Source organism: Budorcas taxicolor, chromosome 23, assembly GCF_023091745.1.
Source record: "Budorcas taxicolor isolate Tak-1 chromosome 23, Takin1.1, whole genome shotgun sequence".
NCBI lineage: Eukaryota > Metazoa > Chordata > Mammalia > Artiodactyla > Bovidae > Budorcas > Budorcas taxicolor.
In genome coordinates this window covers 32,195,649-32,207,722 of record NC_068932.1, presented here as the reverse complement: position 1 = coordinate 32,207,722, position 12,074 = coordinate 32,195,649, and the positions used below count along the sequence as shown (strand labels likewise).

The window sequence follows — 12,074 nt, the reverse complement described above, 5'->3', positions numbered from 1 at the left end:
CGGGCATTAAGGCGGCCTCCGGTCCTGGTGGAGCACTGGGAGGCAGGCGCGTCATTATCCGGCATGGGGGAGGGGTCAGGTGGTCCCCGTTCAAATCCTGTAGAATTTCCTTTTTTAATCATCAGTCAATTTTTGTGCCATTAATATTTTTCCCTTTCCCTTCTGGATACAGAACCTTGTGGAAGTAGGAGGGTCTTGAGCTAAGCCTAGCCACGAGTCAATATATGGATATTGATCCAGGGGTCCTTGCTCTCCTGTGACTGCTGTATAGACTGCTTCCACTATTTTTAAGTTCAGGGTGTTCTCTGGTGGCCATCCTACTCCCACAGGGGGCCATTCGACCTCACAGAGTATGTGGAGGCGGTTAGGCTTCATCTTCACCCCACAGTCTCCTCCTATTCCCCTCTTTAAAATTTTAATCATGCACTCCAATACAGTTGCCTTAGATTCACTTCCCTCATCTTGCTTACCTTCTCAGACCTTCTTCTACTTTTCCTTTTCGTTCTGTCTACAAAGTTCTCAGAATCCTATGTACTTCTGATATTTCCACTCAATGACACTTAAATCACCATTCTGCCTCCTTCCTAACTGGGGTGAGAAGAGCCTTACCTGCCAGATCCCAGAGGGAGAAGGGGGATCGGCATGTCTTCACCTGCTGGTCAGCACAGCTGATCCAGAACACCACGTGGTCCAAGACTGTTTCTCCCTTAAAGTCCATTCTGTCTTGGTGGGCTTGATCAGGTGCGGATGAAAACACAGATGGGTTAAATATCCCATGTCCCAGGCCGTCTCCGGGAAAGCCAATTCATACTCACTTATGTACCCCCTTCCTTCTAGCCTAACAATTCCAAGGGGGTCAAGAATTTCACAGCAGATGGGACAACTCCTGGGGAGGGCAGAATATGAGCATACAAGGACCAGTTTTCTATCCTAAAAATCCCCTGGCGATCGCTGGTAATAACTTCCCCTGAGACGGTGTGGACACACCTCCTAAATGACCTTCACAAATTTCCTTCCTAAGCCCTAGCACGCTCCTCAACCTGTGTACCAAGCAATCGCCGCCTGCCTATTCCAGGCTCCTTGGGTCCCCACTCCTTCTAGTCCCTCCCAGGGGGGTGATCAGGCCCCCTCTTCCACCTCCTCACCTGAGCGCGCTCAGTTCCGCTGCTGCCATCCACTACTTGCTAACGTGAAAGGTCCGGGCGTTGAGAAGCAGAATCCTTCCAGAAGGGCGAGGCGCATTCCCCCCTCTAGAAGATTCAAGCCACAAGGCCTTGGAGTAGTCCCAAATGGGACTTGTCTCCTCAAAGTGAGGAGTTTCCCAGTCCATGTACCAAATGTTGTAGCCACACATTCCGGGAAACAAACTCACTCAGAAGGGCAATGCAGGTAGCGGCGTGCAGTTTATTACACTGGCTGCCCAAGGCAGAGTCTCCTCTTAGCCAAAGGACCCCGACCAGTTTTTGTGAAAACCTTATATACCCTAAGTGTACTTGCTCAAACCCACCTCCCCAAATTCCTTGAAACTAGTCTGGACAAGGTAAGAGAGAGATACGATCAAAGTTAACCCATGATTCATGTGTCACAAGACTAGATAAAGAGTGGATATTTATCAATAGGCCTGTGGTCATATCCCGATAAACATGATGGAATTTACCACTTTGTTCTGTTACAGAGATGATTAGCATATTCTTCTAGGCAACAGAGAGTCCAAGTCCAAGTCCTGAGGCTCTTTTATCCAAGTCCAAGTCCTGAGGCTCTTTTATCCGGGGGGTCTGGTTTTCCATTGGTATGCCATTTCTACAGACACTGGGCACAAAGTTCAGAGTCCATTGGGAGGGTGACCATGCATGTAGCCTAATGCTTGCAGCCTGGCCTAAGAGGGAGCCCAGCTCTGTCCATTTCCTCCTTCAGTATCAGATATATTTTGGCTATTATTATTATTATTGTTACTCAGCCTCCATGTAGGTTTCTTGGATGAGGTTGACCTGACTGACCTCGAAGGACATTTGTTCCTCAAGAATTCGATTGCTCTTTGTGTCTAAGGAGCTAAGTCCTAACGACCCTGTTAAACTTTGACCTCCCAGGCCTTAGTGGGAAGCCAATGTATTGTTACCAAGCGAGGTAGACAAAGAGAACCTCCCTGTGATTGGTTTCTGTGGACAACTCTGAGTCACCACTCATACTATTTTAGTAAAACTTCATTGAGAGTCTCTTAAGGGTTTGATCCAATCTGTGCATGTTCTTAGGAAGACAAGGACTTGTTTTCATCTTTGAATGGCTTAAAATTAAGCTAAAGAAAAAGTGAAAAGGTCAGGAATTGTACATAGGAAATTATTTAGATGGTGGTGTGACAGTTTTAAAATAGGAAGCTCTGACGTGGTATCCTCTCTTCTGGGATCTTCTATTTTTTCCCTCCCCTACTTTCCATTACCTTCCCGCTAAGCCCAGGAAAGTAGTCTCATCTCATCTCCAGTGATCTGCCTCCCATCCCAATCAAAGCAGTTGGCATCATTTATATTGGATGTAAAGAGAAAGCTAGTAAGTTCTCACCATGATGTGAATGACTAGCCTTTTTGGTGTGGGTGTTTGGTCTTCGAGAATTAAACCAAACGATGGTCTGGAGAAATGCTGGGGTGGGTGTGAATGACACTTTGAAGGGGACAGTCTCCCTGGTGGTCATCAGCCATTTTAGGGCCCCCGAGTCTGTCCTGCATTCCACGCCAGAAGAACAGAGGACAGCTCGACTCTGCTTTGGAAGGCTTGCTGTCTCCTGAAACGAAGTGTGCACATTGCCCTATGTCAAGGCTCATGTAGGGCCTCTGAGGCCAATTACTCTGCAAACATTCCTTGAAAGGGGATTAAGAATAACAGAAAATTCCCTGGATCATGTCGGAGCTTTGGCATGGGTGACCTGGACGTGAACCCAGGTGTTGGATCGAGCTCTGGGGGTCAGGTTGCACTTGTGGCCGTCACATACCAGTCATAAGAACAATTCCTCTCCCGATGTCCATTTGACCAGAACCTCCTCTATACCAGGTAGCAGGGAGTTTCTGAGATGCCACCGACTTTTCAAGATAGCAAATGTATATTGATCAAGCACCTAATTGGGTTAACCCAATTGGGAGGGTGCAGAGGAGGGCATGTTATTGTCCTGTGCTCAGAGAGTTCAACCCAGTGGGGCCAGCTCGGAAAGGATCTTTGGAGAGTATAATCCTCATCTTGAGTTAGGGATGGGCCTTTGTTTCTCAGTGAGAGATATCTTGATTAACAGGATGAAGGAGAGTTTGGCATAGCAGTTGTCTTGGGGATTTAAACCCTGGCTCTGCCATGTATGGAAAGATGACCTTAACTAGTGTCCCTGTGTATGAAATAAAGATAAGAACAGTACCTGCCTCATAGTGTGGTTTTGAGCACTAAGATATTCATGTCACTTAACATCATGCCTACTCCAAAACAGTTATCTGATAAATGTTAATTGTTAGTATTAGCAGGAGTATGGTTTACTCTGGAGGAGGAAATGGCAACCCACTCCAGTATTCTTGCCTGGGAAATCCCATGGACAGAGGAGCCTGGCGGGCTACAGTCCTTGGAGGCACAGTCAGGCACGACTTAGTAACTGAGCATGCATGGTGTTACTGTTACCCCAGATAACCCAATTGCTAATACTAAAAACCATACACTTTCTTATTTAACTGAACAATGGGACAAGCCTGCATTGTTTAAATATGGTACCACCAGCTACATGTGACTACTGAAATTAGCAGTGTGGCTAGTTCAAATGGAGATGTGCTAAAAGTATAAAATGCATGCCAGTTTTTGAAGATTTAGTTAAAAAAAAAAAAAGGAATGGGAAATATCTCAATAATATTTTCATGTTGATTACATGTTGAAAAGATAAGTTTTTTTAATACATTGGGTTATATAAAATGTTAAAAGTAATTTCACCTGCTTAACTAAAAAATTAAACATGATACATGTGTTTACATTATATTTTTATTGGACAGTGCTCTTCATAATTAGCAATTAATCTTGTGGTTAATTTATCCTTAGCTCTACTATTTGTTATATTCATATTTACTTCATTTTCAAAAGGAAAAATAAAGAGGCTTGGTGAGGTAAAGTAACCGGCCCAACTGGCAAGAGGCAGATCGGGTTCTGCAACCAGTCTGTATCCAAAAGCTGAATTCTTTCTTCCCAAGTGCTAGAGAACACAGCTGTGGGATTCAGAGGGAGGAGCCGTGTGGGCCAGCCTCAGCCTTCCAACTGGAAAATAAATGTGGCCTCAGATACGTAGGTAATAGAACTGCCGAAAGTGTGTGAAACCTGGCACTTAAATTGTGAGGTATCATGGTTCTATTTGTTCTCAAACAACAGAATACATTTCAGGCCCTTGGCGGATATTTCCATCAAGATAGAAAAATAAATACAAAACAGACAAAAGCCATCTCTTGGAGAGAACTACCTGCCTAGGATTTCAGGCACCCCTAAACATGTCATTTTTGTCCTCATGGAAGGAGTTTTGCTAACATCCTGGATGTCAGCGGTGGTCACCAGCAACCAGAATGTAGAAGGTCTCACGTCTGGGGTGTGCCTGGCACTAGCAAGGGCAGGGACAGTCGTGTGTGTCCAGGAGGCGTCCTGTGGAATGGAGACGTCTCTGTGAGGTCTGAGAGGACTCTGGATGGGACTCAGGTCTTCCCCGATTTCGATTTCAAGCCCAGGCTGCTGTTTGTTGGCGCCTCGCCGAAACATTCCAGAGACAACCCCACTGGGCCCCTCCGGGACTGGTTCAGCGAGTCGCATTTCTGAAATGTGATTCAACTTTATCATCTCAAGAAACAACGAAGCAGGGTGGTAAAGGAACATAGCTTCCTGATTTTTTAGGGGTGAGGTGGGGGTAGTGTACCCACTGTCCTGAACGTTTCCTTATTGCTTTCTGTATTAGCCTGAATTCTACGCAATACTGGCTCAGGGCTCTTGCTAGGGCCGACAGTGATTCAGCCTGACATTACTGCTGGAGGAAGAGGGGAGTCCCGGAGCTGGCGCCCAGGGGGCCCAAGGACCCTGTCCCAGGGTACAATAATCCACTCAGGGACACTTCTCAAATTCCTCCTTGCTGGACACTGCTGCCACTTGTAACCACACCGCGTGACTCAAGGCTAGACTTGTGATTCATTTAAACCTGACACTGTGCCAGAAGAAGAGGTATGCTTTCACTTACCTGCTTCCTGCTCCACCCTCCTCGGCAAACGCCAGGGGTCCAGAAACAGTAAAATGAATGGTTGAGAAGTGGCTGGACTTCAAAGGTGCCTGAACCTGGGTTTATCTTCCAGCTCCATCCCTGCCCCCTGGGAGCAGTTTATTTTTTAAACATTTTAACATACCTTAAAAAATTTTTTTTTAACTCGGGGTATAATTGCTTTACAATGTTAAATTAGTTTCTGCTGCACAACAATGTGAATCGGCCATATGTATCCATATATCCCTTCCTTCTGGAGCTTCCTTCCCACCGCCACAGGGAGCAGTTTAAAACCCCGAGTTTCTTCATCGTGAGAGATCCCCCCTCACCACCCTTATCTCCTTGGCAAATAAGAGTCATCACTGCCTTGGGGACTGACCTCCTTTGGCCTGCCTTCAGATTAAGTCCTCTTCCTCCATTCTGATCAGTCTCCTCTGCACTCAGGCTTGGTTTATGTGATATGTAATCTGCAGTAATACAGGTTCTTGGTCTGGCCCCAAGCATTCCTTTATTCTTTTTAAGCTCCCCAGGTGATCTTAATGTGCAGCTAAGGCTGAGAACAAGACAAGGACAAGTCTTCTCAGCTTAATAGGTACATGCATCTCCTGGGGACTGGGTTTAAATGCACAGTCTGATCCAGTAGGTCTGGGCAGGGCCTGAGATTCTGCATTTCTGTGGATCTCCCAGGGGATGCTGATGCTGCTAGTCCCTGGGACATCTTTTGAGTAGCAGGGGTCAAAGGCAGACCCATCTCACAGATGGTAAAATTGAGGCCCAGTTAGATGATTTGTTTGAAGAAACTTAGTGGTAAAGTTTAGGCTTGAACATGTCTTCTGACTCTAGGCTTTTTTTTCTGTCCTCTTTATAAATAAATAATATTATAAATAATAGTGCTTTCTTATTGCATACAAATAATTGCTGTAATGTGTTGTGCTGCGAGGGCTTAGTTGCTGCACAACATGTAGGATCCCAGTCCCCCGACCTGGGATCAAATCCATGTCCTCTGCATTACAAGGCAGACTCCCAAACACTGGGCCACCAGGAAAGTCCCCTGTCATCTCTGTTTTGACAAGAAGAGTGAGGCACACGGGGTAAAGTTACTTGCCCTCTACCATGTGGTAGAGTTAGGGTTTGAACCCAAGAGTCTGATCACAATGCTACTTTTTTTTTAAGTTGGCCTTGCCCTTGTGGCTCCACATTAAGGGGCTGGAAATAGTTTTCTCCTTTTTGGATGTCCCTGCCCAGGGTGACCCCCTGGGTGAGGGGCTCTTGAACAAGAGAATGTGGAAATGAACATGTCTCCCACCATAGCCTGTCTGTTTCTGTCCGTCAGTCTCTATGTCTTCCAGCAGCATCCATCGGCACCTGCTCTAATCCATTTACTCATTTTCACTCTTCAGGGCCTGCTGTTCCTCCACAGGAGCCCCCTGGGGTCCCATGGCAACCTGAAGCCTTTCGACTGCCTGGTGGACGGCCGGATGGAGGCGAAGCTGTTGGGATTCGGGCTGCGGGAACTCCAGCATGGCCGGACATACAGAACATACGATGAGGAAACGACGGACCCATCAGGTAACCACTGCAAATCCTGCACCCACGAGCTGCCAGGAGAGGGGAACAGGGCTCCTCATCCCACCTGCGCTTTCTGATGCTCATCCGCTCGGGTCCCTGCAGTTGGGCCTTCCTCTGGGGCTGATGGATGCGGTTATTCCAGTCACCCAAAGAGAGGGAAAGAAAAAAAACAAAACAACCCACTGGCGGCCTGAGCCCATGTTGGGGTGTCTGAGCAAGGAGCCTAGTCCTTGCCCTGACTTAGCTGGGTGGCCTGAAGGGAGTCACTGGCCTTGCCTTCAGTCTTCCGTGTCCCCTCGTGTCTTCATGCCGTGTTCTCAGTGGAGAGGGAACCACCCGCCAGGCCCCTTACAGCTGATGAGCTTGGTAGTTCTCCACCATCTCTGCACTTCAGTATCACATGAGAAGCTTCAAAAGACATGAAAAGGGCTGGGTCCCATCTCGTGCCAACTGAATCAGAACTTATGAAGATGGGGTCTGCGCATCTGTGTTGCTTTCTAAAAGCCTCTCAAGTGATTCTGATGTACACACCTCGAGACAAGACACCACCTGGAGTCCAACCCTCCTGCACATGTGTGCGAATTGAGACTCCACAACTCTTCCTACTTGCCCAGGCTTGCTGAGCACTCTTGAGTCTTGCCTTGCACTGTCCTGGGCCCTAGTGAGCCCAGTGTGCTCCGCTTTGACTGCCTCTCTCTGAAGCAGCATGCTTCCAGCAGCTTTGCTGTGTGCACGTGGGAAGGTATCTATAATATGGTATCTTGCCGAAAAGACAAAGGGGGAAATGTTGAAAACCTGTTAGTAGCCGTTACTTCCTCCGCATCCTGCACTATATCTTCTTTTCATGATTGTAGCGTATAATGATATAAAAATCTATAAACATCACTGCAAAAGAAATGTAAGTTTATCAAATATCCAGCACAGATACATCTGTGGAGACAGAATGAGGATTGGTGGTTGGCAGGAGTTGGGAGATGGGGGAAATGGTCAGAAACTGGTTCATGGATTCAAGGTTTTACTTTGGGGTGTCAGAAATGTTTTGGAACTAGATGTACTCAATGCCACTGAGTTGTTCGCTTTCAAGTAGTGTTATGTTCTATGAATTGTTACGTGATTTTTTTTTTTTAATGTAGGCAATACAGAAAGGAGAAAGGAAAAGAAAAGCTGCCTGTAATTGCACAGTCATGAGTTAACTGCTGTTAACTTGTTAGGGCAGGATCATCATCATTAGTTCCTTCATATTCACACACATGGGCCCCCAAGTGTGTGAATACGGAGATGCCTCCAACCATCAGGGCCAACTTCTCGGGGGCTGGATACTTTCAGGGCTCCTGTGCTTCCTGGAAAGAGAAGGGGTGACTATTCCTGTTCCACCCAGCAGCTCTGACCTTTGACAATCTTGGCTTTGCAGAGTTCTTACTGGACAGCCCCAGAACTACTGTGGCTCCCCCAGGTGCCCCAGTCTGGCACCCCGAAGGGAGATGTTTACAGCTTTGCCATCCTAATGAGAGAGCTGATCCACCACCAGGACCTTGGACCTTTTGATGATCAAAACCTGACACCAGCAGGTAATGCTGGGAGAGACTCTTTGGCTGGCTTGGTCATTCAGCCTAGCCTTTTTTCTTTCCTGTCAGTTTCCATTCAGCCTATCCTTTTTTCTTTCCTGTAGAGTCAGTTTTTTATTTCAAAAATCTTATATCTTTAGACCCTTTTTGAACAGTTCCATCCTTTCACCCTTTTTTGGTCTTTTAAGATACTGACATTTTCAGAGTCCAGATCTCTTGTATTGTAGAATGCACTACTACCTGAATTTGTCAGTTTCCCAATGGCTGGATGTAGGATACTTCTTCATATCAGGAAGCGCAGGCTATCATTGATGTCAGTTACTTCCCTGGTTGCACAGCTGGTAAAGAATCCAGCTGCAGTGCAGGAGACCCTGGTTCAATTCCTGGGTTGAGAAGATCCCCTGGAGGAGGGCATGGCAACCCACTCCAGTATTCTTGCCTGGAGAATCCCATGGACGGAGGAGCCTGGGGTCTACAGTCCATGGGGTTGCAAAGAGTCGGAATCAACTGAGAAACTAAGAACAGCAGTGAGAACTACCTTTTAAATGCTTGCTTTTATTCTTTGTTTTGTGAGATGTTTATTAATTTAGAATCTATTCCAGTCTTATTTTTTCATTTTTAAAATTCATATTCCTTCTTAAAGAATTAGAAGACAAATTACAGTTTGGTTACAAAAAAATTAAGAAACTCAGAACTACATACTTCATTCAATTACAGCAGGCAGAGCAGTTCTGGAAGAAAATGAGTCAGATTGTGTCAATTCTCTACCCAGAATCTCCCCCTGACTTCCCATTTGGGGAGTGAAAGATAAGTCCTTACAATAAATAGCCTGCAAGATCACTGAAGGCCTCTGATGGAGCCTCTGTGACTTCTATTAGTGTTTGGTGGCTCAGTGGTAAGGATTCTACCTGCCAGGCAGGAGAAGCAGGTTTGATCCCAGGTCTGGGAAGATCCCCTGGAGAAGGAAGTGGCAACCCACTCCAGTATTGTATTCTTGCCTGAAAAATACCATGGACAGAGGAGCCTGGCAGGCTATATAGTCTATGGGGTTGCAAAGAGTCGGACATGACTTAGCAACTAAAACAAGGGCTGTGACCACAGCTGGCTAGATTGAAACAATATTCTTGCACAGTTCTAGGGACTAGAAGTCCAAAATCAAGGTTTAGCTGGGCTGAGCGCCCTCTAGAAACTCTGGGGGAGGCCCAGTCTTTGCCTGTTTCAAGGCAGCTGCCCCAGCCTTCCTGGGTTTGTGGCCACGTAGGTCCAGTCTCTGCTTCCATCTTCACATTGCCACATCTCCTGTGTACATTTCTTCTGTATGTCTGTTATGAAGACACTTGTCCTTGGATCAGGGCCCACTCACATAATCCAAGATGAACACTTCAACCCCAGATAATTTTTTTGCAGACACTTTTTCTTCAAATAAGGTCACATTCTCAGGTCCTGTGGATCAGGACACAGGCATATCTCTCTGGGGACCAGCATTTAGCCTTCCTCTTCCTAATTCTGCCTCTCATACCTTGCTCCTTTTACTCACACTGGCCACTTTTATATGCCTCCAAAGTGACACACTTTCACTCCAGTGAAATTGCCCTCTGTCTGGGCATCTCTTGCTCCATATTTGTAAGTACAAATTTGTTTTGTTCTTTCTTAAGGACCACAACAGTTTTCACTGTAAGGTTATGTTATATCTTGGGCTGGCCAAAAGGTTCATTTGGGTCAAGACGGTACAAACAAGCCCAAATGAACTTCTTGACCAATCCAGTATTACTGATTGGTAGACATTTGATTGTGTCCCTTTTTTTTTTTTCTGTTTCAAACTCCTGCAGTGAGTAGTCATGAATCTTTGTGGACATGTGTGAATATTTCTTAAGGGTAGATTTCTGTTCACGAAATTGAAAAGGTAGACCTATTTTAAACATATTTAAATTTTCTGCTAAGTGGTGTCCAATTTTCTACTTACAAAGGATATATTCAGGTTTGAGAGATTTGGGGAGCCAGATTGTCTCTGAACACATTCCATGAGGGAATTAAAGGCAAAAGTAATGGGAGGTGAAGCAAGACCTGATCAAACTTGTTTAAAAAATGCACAGTAGGCGTAACCCCCAGCACTGTTATTTTCCACTTTGGCTGCACATTGGAGTTTCCTGGGGCACTTAAAAAATGTCTGAGGTTTGGATCTCAGCCTCAGAGAGCCTGATGTCACTGGTTTGGGGTATGACCTTGGCATCTGGGTCTCTAAAGTTTCCCAAGTGATTCTAACATGTAGTTCAGGTTGAGAACCACTGTTGTGGAGAGAGGATGTGTGTGTGTGTGTGTGTGTGTGTGTGAGAGAGAGTGTGAGTTGGCGTGTAAACCAGCCCACCTTCCTCTCTTGATTTCTTTCCCCTTGCAGTGCTGTGCTCAGCCATGTCTGACTCTTTGCAACCCCATGGACTATACCCCGCCATGCTCCTCTGTCCACGAGATTCTCCAGGCAAAAATACTGGAGTGAGTAGCCATTTCCTTCTCCAGGAGATCTTCTTCCTGATCCTGGGATTGAACCTGTGTCTCTTGCATCTCCTTCATGGACAGGTGGATTCTTCACCACTGGCACCACCTGAAGGGCCCTTGTCTTTTCCCCCTTTTGTTTACTGCCTTCCCTACCATTTCTAGTCCATCCCTGATGGCCCATCCCAAACCGCTTCTTTAAATCACTGTGCATTTCCTGGAGACTTTTTCAAGTAAGGAGCCTTTCTGAGTGTACTAGTCACTTTGAAAGCAGATTCTGGTTTCTAATTTGTGGCAAAATGTAGGAGAGGTGAGACTCCTCCCAAAAGGTTGATCTCAAATCCAGGGGCATCTGAATTTGGAACCAAGCAGCTAACAGGTTCCCACTGAACCCGGGTGGAAGCCCACCTACCCTTGTTAAGCTCAGCTGCCATGTGATTGTGTCAGCTGGGTGGGGAGGGGGTGTGTGGAAAGACTATGGACAGTGAGTGCATTTCCCCCTCATTGTGGTCATCTGCTCACCAAGCTGAATGAGAGGCAGTCACAGGGGACGATGGGTACAGAGGACCACAACCAGGAAGGGTACAATAAGCACATCGTTTATGGGCAAACACTCCCTTCCATTAACCTCTACATCCCTGCAAACAAATCCTGGTCCTGGGAACAATATCAATTCCCTGCACACATTAGACCAATGGTTCTCAAACATTTTATTGCTTCCCAGGTGGCGCAGGGGTAAAGAATCTGCCTGCCAATGCAGGAGACACAGGAGACAGTGGTTCAATCCCTGGATCAGGAAGATCTCCTGGAGAAGCACACCGCATGCAACCCACTCCAGTATTCTTGCCTGGAGAAACCCATGGACAGAGGAGCATGGCAGGCAACAGTCCATAGCGTCGATAAGAGTCGAAATCAGCTTAGTGACTGAGCACTCATACTCTCAGTTTAGCGGGCATCAGAATCACCTGGAGGGTTATTTGAATTGAAAAGTAGAGGGATGTGCCCAGGATCTGTGTTTTAATTAGCTCCCCAGTTGACTCTGAGACCCGCTAACACTAACGTTTGAGACTTGATTTCCTCTCTCCCTATACTGTCCTCTTGAGAAAGAAGTCACTATGGGAAGGTTTCTCCTAAGGACAGGGGCGTGTGCTCCACCGCCTTAAATGGAGAACAATCTGCATAAATTCTTTGGAATTTATTTCTACGGG

General features: G+C 46.3%; 1 pseudogene; it reads left to right on the top strand.

The window, feature by feature from the left end:
- The window catches only part of LOC128068087 (guanylate cyclase 2G-like), a 37,975-nt pseudogene that overhangs the window by 13,954 nt on the left and 11,947 nt on the right, over nucleotides 1-12,074 (top strand).